Raw genomic sequence first — 7,730 nt, forward strand, 5'->3', positions numbered from 1 at the left:
ACACACACACACACACACACACACACCCTCCTTTACTCTGGCGGTATTTGAAGCAGCAGGTCTGTTTTTATGGTTTGATACTTGAAGAGATTTGTGGTCCGAGGCTCGATGTTGACGACATGCTAAAATCTGGCTCTAAAACTCAACTACCACTCCAAAGACAAACCGGAGGTTTCTAAATACTCTGACAAGGTTACAGGCCACGGTTGGCCTTTATTTACAGTAAATGCACTGTGACACACTGCCGCCGGGTTGGACTGCAACACAGACACACACACACACGCGTGCAGAAACTGTTGGAGCTAAATCCTGCTCCGGTCTCAGGGTCCAGTTGATTATTAGTCAGAATCTCAGATGTTGATGTGTGAATCCTTTTTATTACGTAGGATATATCCTAGAGGCAGAGCCATCACAGCTCTCCCCTTCCTTTGTCTGGCTCTTTGGGTCTTGGACCCCTGGTCTTATCCACTAATGGGGGGGGGGGGGGTCTCCAGGTCGCAGTGATGTGTTTGTGTGCTTATTCGTTGTCTTTTCAGTTGGAATGGGACTGAAAGTTTAGGACCCTCAGTTTAGGACTTGCAGAGCAAAAGATCAGTTGGGCTGTAAAAGAGGGACTGGAACCAGATTCAGGACTCGGACCCTCATCGATTCTGCTTCTGACACATTTAGGAGAATGTACCAGAATATCTCATGTTACAGAACAGAGTATTGCAAAACAACTTAATGCATGACCAACATGTCTTCCTTTATTTTGAAATAACTTTTTTGCCTTTTAGCTTAAATGTATAATGCAAATCACACACAATGTTTAAGCACATAAAACATTTTAAATTCCAACAAAACACACGCACGTTAACCCTCCTGTTGTCCTCGGGTCAAATCTGACCCCTTTTAAAAATGTCTATATCAGAAATATGGCATTCCTTTTAACAAAATTACCTCAAAAAAAGGATGGATTCCATGCAACGCACTTTGCAAATACAATTAATCACTTTCTTTGAATTTCGGGTGTAAATTGAAATGGTTTCAAATCAGCGTCCACTCAGCATACGTTCCTCTGATCTTAACTATTAGTCAAAATAATTCATAATTTCTGCTTTATTAGCTCAAATATTAGGTATAATCTCTTCAAATGAGGGTTATTGACCATGGATTCCAAAAAGTAGTGCAACACTAGTGGTAGTAAGGTCGTGGTAGTGAAATAAAAAAAGAAATAATGCTTTGAAAATGTAAAATACTTACGTAATATTTTTGATACGGATGGATAAGATTCCCTCTGATTGTACAATAGAATTTGTACAATCAGTTCGTTTAAAACAATCTTTTTTAACCCAGTCTTTTTAACTTGTAACCTAATCTAACTTACTTCTACTTAACGTTATTTATTGATTATTGTAGCTACTGTATGTTACTGTATTTACTTTATACACTTGCTCTTTTCTTACTCTTATTTTACCTTGAATGGGACTCTGAGCAACTGCAACTGAAACACTTCCCCGAGGGGATGAATAAAGGATTCTGATGATTTATGACTTGTGGATCTGATCCATGCTGCAGTGCGTGCGTAGTATTCTTCTGAGTGTCTTGCATGTGGACGGACTTGGATTGGTTAGCTACTGTAATTTGGCATTAAAGTGCCAAAATGTGACACTACTATATATGATGAAAACATCGGTTTGGAACCGATTTGGTGCATAGAAGTAAATAAAATTAAATAAAATTGTTGAGATGAAAAAACTAAACCTACTTCCATTGTCCATGATACATTGATAGATAACATCGCAGTGACTTAATTCATCTTTTTATCAACAGATATACTGAGAAACCAAAAAGGAAAGTAAAGTGAGTCATATCAGTTGCACAATAATTACTTTTTTCATTAATCCTTCCACTTAGTCTATGAATTGTCAAAAAAATAACATTAAATGCTCATTAAGATGACCAAGATGTCTTTAAATCTTCTGTTTAGAACCTGAATTTGCACCCGAGCACCCATCATCAGTCACTGCTGTGTTTTAACCAAGATGTTTATCATTTCTTGACCTTAACTGGGTAGTTGTAGTCGCAGTAACTAACCCAAACTTTAAATATTTTTAACGAGTACACATGCAACACAATATCAGCATCGTCGCTCCTCCGTCCTCCGCAGCCTTTGTCAATCTCAAGTGATGAGAAGAGCACTTTTTTCCCCTCCATCAACTTTCTTTCGATCCGTCTCTCCCCAGAGAGAGAGACACGGCACTCTTCTGTTTGTCAGACGTTAATTAAAAGGCAGGTTGTCATGACGATTAACGTGCTGTGACAAATACATTTCCGTTCTGTCTCTATATGGGTGAATGGACTCTGCACCCCTCTTGTCCTCCTCTCCTGAGTGAAAAACACCTCAGGGAGAGACTGTGTGTGTGTGTGTGTGTGTGTGTGTGTGTGTGTGTGTGTGTGTGTGTGTGTGTTTGTGTGGGTGTGTGTGTGTGTGGTGTGTGTGTGTGTGTGTGTGTGTGTGTGTGTGTGTGTGTTGTGTGTGCTGTGTGTGTGTGTGCCATTGTGTGTGTGTGCCATTGTGTGTGTGTGTGCCATTGTGCGCGTTCACATGGGTATACACATGCATCTTCCCCTAGAGGCCTGAGCAGATTGCTGGTGATGATGACTTTACCTGCATGACTGAGCTATGATAGCTTTGAGGCGCACACACACACACACACACACACACACACACTACAGTAGCTCATACGCCCAGCACCGTAGCTCCACTGAGCAGGGAACTTAAACTGCTGAAGTATTTCTAGCTGAAAGTGTTCTTCTCGTATGTGACATGAACACATAATACCAACCAGTCATCTGTTGAAATGCATGTTTTTCTAATTACACGTACCGATCCCTGGAAATTACTTTGTAGGAGCATCAGTTTAGACCCGTTGGCTACGCATGCACCTTTGCACATGTATTTATGGTGCACTGGAACAATCATAGGCCTACTGAAAGAGAGCTGTAACACTGGGGGGTCCAATATACGTCCAAGGTGGTCCAGAATCAGCTAATGCTAAATGTTGGAGCCGTTTCATTGGTTGACCAGCGTGTGATGCTGGAGGTGTAAAAGTTTATTTAAATGTGGCCTAATTGGGTCGGCTGTGTTGCGCACAGCAAGGTGACAGTTTTTTGACCGTGGTTAAGTGTTGGATAAGGATTAAAAGAAGACCAGTTATTATGTTTGATTAGTTTTGTTTTTACTTTAAATAAATGTATCGTCATATCCAATTTAAGTTTGAAACTCTCGGACAACAAGTAATTCATTGACAATTCTTATTACCAAGACACGCATTTACACAGATGCCACGCGTCAATTTCCGACCAAACAAACAAACAAATGTGCGCAAACACTAAGTGTCCAGCTCGAGTGAAAACACGTGTAAAAAATCTTTCTATGTTAAGGCTTCAAGGTAGTTTTTGTTTTAAACATATTTTGGATTGTTGTCTTGCTTTGAAAAATGAAGAATTAAATAAAAACAACCTTAACTGAGAAGCAGATCTAAATCATACAGTATGTATCTATATCTATATATATATAGATATATATAGATATATATAGCACTGCAAACCCTTGGTGTTCTCTCCATGAGCTTCATGAGGTAGTCCCTGAAATGGTCCCCCCCCCCAGATAGGCCTTGTCAGGGTTCATTAGTGGAGTTTCTTGCTTTATTAATGGAGTTGGGACCATCAGTTGTGTTGTGCAGAAGTCTGGTTGATACACAGCCGACAGCCTATTGGACGACTGGTAGAATTCATATTATGGCGAGAACCAATCAGCTAAGTGAAGAGAAACGAGCGGCCATCGTTACTTTAAGAAATGAAGGGCAGTCGGTCTGGAAAATTGCAAAAACTTTCAACGTGTCCCCAAGTGCAGTCGCAAAAACCATCAAGCACCACAACGAAACTGGCTCACATGAGGACCCCCCCCCCCCCAAGGAAAGGAAGACCAAATGCATTGAATGAGAAGGTGTGTCCAAACCTTTGGCTTGCACTGTATAATAATAATAATAATAATATACAGTATATAGACTGTATACAGCACCCAGACATGTAGGTGTTCCTAATGTACCCGCTGTGACCTCGTTATGCCTTTTACTGATTAGGCTTCATTGTTTATATCGTAGTAGTTATTTTTATTGGCTTCTGCTGTTGTTAAGGGAACAACTTCCCTGCTGTGCCGACATTACACGCTCACATCTCATAGTGCTTCACATCACAAACCTCCAATCATCATTAGAGGGCTAATTTAAAGGAAAAGAGGGGGATTTAGACTTAAAAGAATACAAGCAGACATGTGGATTGCTGTGTTAAGAATTAATATGAAAACGGTTTATAGCTTAAAGCTTCAATGCATAACTTTTTGTTTTATTAATGAACGTCCGTTACATTCAAGCTTACTACAAAGCTAATTAAGACTCCACACAACTCTCTCAGTATTTCTCAGTATTTCTATGTTGAAGAGATTGTGTCGTCCGGCGGCTCTTGTGAGCAGAAACTACGCACTGTACCTTTAATTAGATCCAAACACAGCTCAGAAATAAAATGTGGGAAACTCTTTACATCAAAGTCTCTCAGTTTGAATACGTTTCCTTCAGTTGGTGCCGGTTAGACCCAGATGGAGGGAGAGACCGGTGTGTCTTTTCCACCAAGGCGGTTCTGGTGCTGGTTCGGAGTCGGTGCCAAATATCAAACCGGTTCTTTGCTTTTCCACACAAATAAACCTGGTTCTGGGCCAAGAACACGGGTTCCAACTCAGCACCAACGTAGCGCTGGTCTAGAGATGAGAACCGGGTACGTCAGGTGCTGGGAGCGGGTCCCGAAAAGACATACGATAGAAACATGTCAACAGTTCTCATCAGTGTGTATTTGAGAAGAAACACCAGGGTTTTGAAGCCGTGTACTTGGGGAGCGGTTGCCTACACAACCTTGACCCAGATCGAAGTAAACCTGTAAAACTTAGGCTCACTTGCAAATGAGACCCAATTACCAGCTCTCCCTTCAAACCTATTTACCCCCCCAACCCCCTCTGTCTCTCTCTCTCTCTCTCTCTCTCTCTTTTACTCTCAATTCCTTTCCTCTCCTTCATTTGTTAGGTAACTTTCTATTTCACATCCCGCTCCTCGTCCTTCCTTCCATCCATCTTGCCTGCAGTGACCCAGTATCTCCTTCAGTTCCTGGTCCACTCCGCTCCGTGGCCTTGTTCTCTTTTATTCCCTCTGTGCAGTTTTTTATCACTCTGCCCTGTAGCTATCTACAAAAAAAAAAAGAAATAAGAAGAGAAGAGAAGCGGCAAAAAACAAGGTCGGTTGCTGGGTTTTTATTTCAGAGAACAAGATGAATTTACTGCCTTACCTCCTTCTTATTCTGATTTAGACCTGTTCTAACTTGTTGTCACATGATTTTAGTTTTTTTTCCTCAAGATTAAAACTTTAACCCGCTACTGAATAAGTGCAGACTGCTGAAATAGGTTTTCCCTTCTGACACCTGGTTCTTCAAATGGCTTTTGGAGTAAAAGGAGTAAAAGTACACAGCCATGTTGAATATTTTATCCCATAACATTAACATGTGTAAATAACAACAGTTTTGATCTTATGTATTGGCTCCAGCTTAGCGTATAGAGTAATCAAAAGATCGTATGAAACAGAGCCATAATGAATAAATCCCATTACCCGATGCTCTGTCTGTAGCCATACTGGGGGGGGTTGGGGTTGGAAACCGGAGGGTCGCTGGTTCAAGTCCCCATAAAGACCAAAGTATGTATTAAGTTGCTTTGTTTTTGTAATGGAAGCCACAGCAGTACTTTACAAACTAGTTTCCTCTGACACTTTCTTTCTCGCTTACTTTTCACACAAACATACACACACAAACACACAAACACACACACACACACACACACACTAGTTACCCAGTTGTTATCTGCTTCGACCAGTATGTCCCATAGCTCTTCTATTAGCATTCACACTGATAAAGCTCTTGCAAATCTCCGCCACTGCACCGCATACTGACTGGCCTTAATGGGATGAGGCATTGTGTGAGTGTGTGTGTCTGTGTGTGTTGAGTGTTGTGTTGAGGTATCTGGATCCGTGCTCCCCCCTAAAATGAACTGTTCATTCCTCTCTATAAGCATCATGGTGATCGTTGTTTCTCATGCACACATACACACACACACTCAAGAAAACACACACACACACACACACACACACCAAATTGTGTTTCTCTAATTGACAATAAAAGCTTTGAAAAATGTAATTTGCAAATGGTGCAAACAGGTGTTTTTTTAAGAAATTACCCTCACAGAGAATTAAAGAGCTACACACACACACAGACATATGTATGTGTGTGTGTTTCTGCTTTATATATATATATATATATATATATATTCATATATGTGTGTGTATGTATGTATGTGTATAAACTGTACATATGTGTGTGTATATATGTGTGTACATATACGTGTGTGTATGTATGTATGTATGTATGTATGTATATATGTATATATATATATATATATATATATACATATATGTATGTGTGTGTGTGTGTGTGTGTATATACATATTCATATATGTGTGTGTATATATGGATGTGTATAAACTGTACATATGTGTATGTATATATGTGTGTACATATACGTGTGTATGTATGTATATATACGTGTGTGTGTATATATGTATGTATATCTCTTTAAGTTCGCTGTCCACTATCACATCCACTCAAAGAAAGCGTCTGCTTTCTAGCCAGATAACTGATAAAAAAACATTGTCATCTAAATTACATAAAAAAACCTAACTCTTTTGCCCGTGCTCTTTTTTTATCTCATAGAAGAAGTGTGATTTTGGGGCAGAATCCCTCGTTCAGCTACAGGCTCTGAGGCCGAAGCAATCAATCGTCAGCACTCGGGGTCCTGGAGTTTGATTAGTGGGCCTGGATGGAGAAGGGCTCTATTAGCACAGCTTAGAGAGGGTGTTACACCGGGTGACCCTGTGGCACTCCATCACGGAGCCCGTTTTTTTTCCAGATGTGATAAGAAAATGAACTAGCTGTGCTTAGTAAAGACCAATGACGGCGTATTAATATTTAAGGCGTTTAGAGCTGCAACAGTAGAAGAAGTAGTAAAAGTAGGATTGAGTGTCGTCAGCATGGCAGCAGGAGAAGTCGTGACATGTGGAAAGAAATGATTAAAATCCAGAAATCTATAAATTCAATGTAATTATTTTAGATACAGTATATTCATATTTTAGTTAAAAAATCAGATAACAATGCATAAACCAGTATTCATGAACAATATCATTTAGTCTTTAACACATATCACACATCTTTATAAAGACACTGTCTCTGAATTACTACAAATGTATCTTTTGCATTGTTTCTTATCAGCTGACGTATACAACAGTAGTCATGATATCACGGATGAACTACTGAAGACGGCCGATATATCGTGTAGTATGCTGTATCGGGGCGCTAGCGAGCTAATGAGTTGTTGTTTTTTAGTAAGTTTCAGGACCTTTATTTTCAGTTTAAGTTACATCAATTCTTAGGGTGTGTCGGGTGCCTGATACAGGTTCAACGGACCAATATATATAAGATTAGATGATACTTTATTCATCCCACAACGGGGAAATTCCCTTATTACAGCAGCTCTTTCTACAATAAAAGCAAAACACACACAAAAATAACAGGCAAACAACAGCCAATGAGCAGAAGGT

At 39.9% G+C, this 7,730-nt stretch overlaps 1 protein-coding gene across 1 annotated transcript in view; it reads left to right on the top strand.

Annotated features, from left to right (window-relative positions):
- The window catches only part of man1a1 (mannosidase, alpha, class 1A, member 1), a 190,749-nt gene that overhangs the window by 148,429 nt on the left and 34,590 nt on the right, over window positions 1–7,730 (top strand). The gene's annotated exons all lie outside the window — the stretch shown is intronic.

Source organism: Etheostoma spectabile, chromosome 18, assembly GCF_008692095.1.
Source record: "Etheostoma spectabile isolate EspeVRDwgs_2016 chromosome 18, UIUC_Espe_1.0, whole genome shotgun sequence".
Taxonomy (NCBI): Eukaryota; Metazoa; Chordata; class Actinopteri; order Perciformes; family Percidae; genus Etheostoma; species Etheostoma spectabile.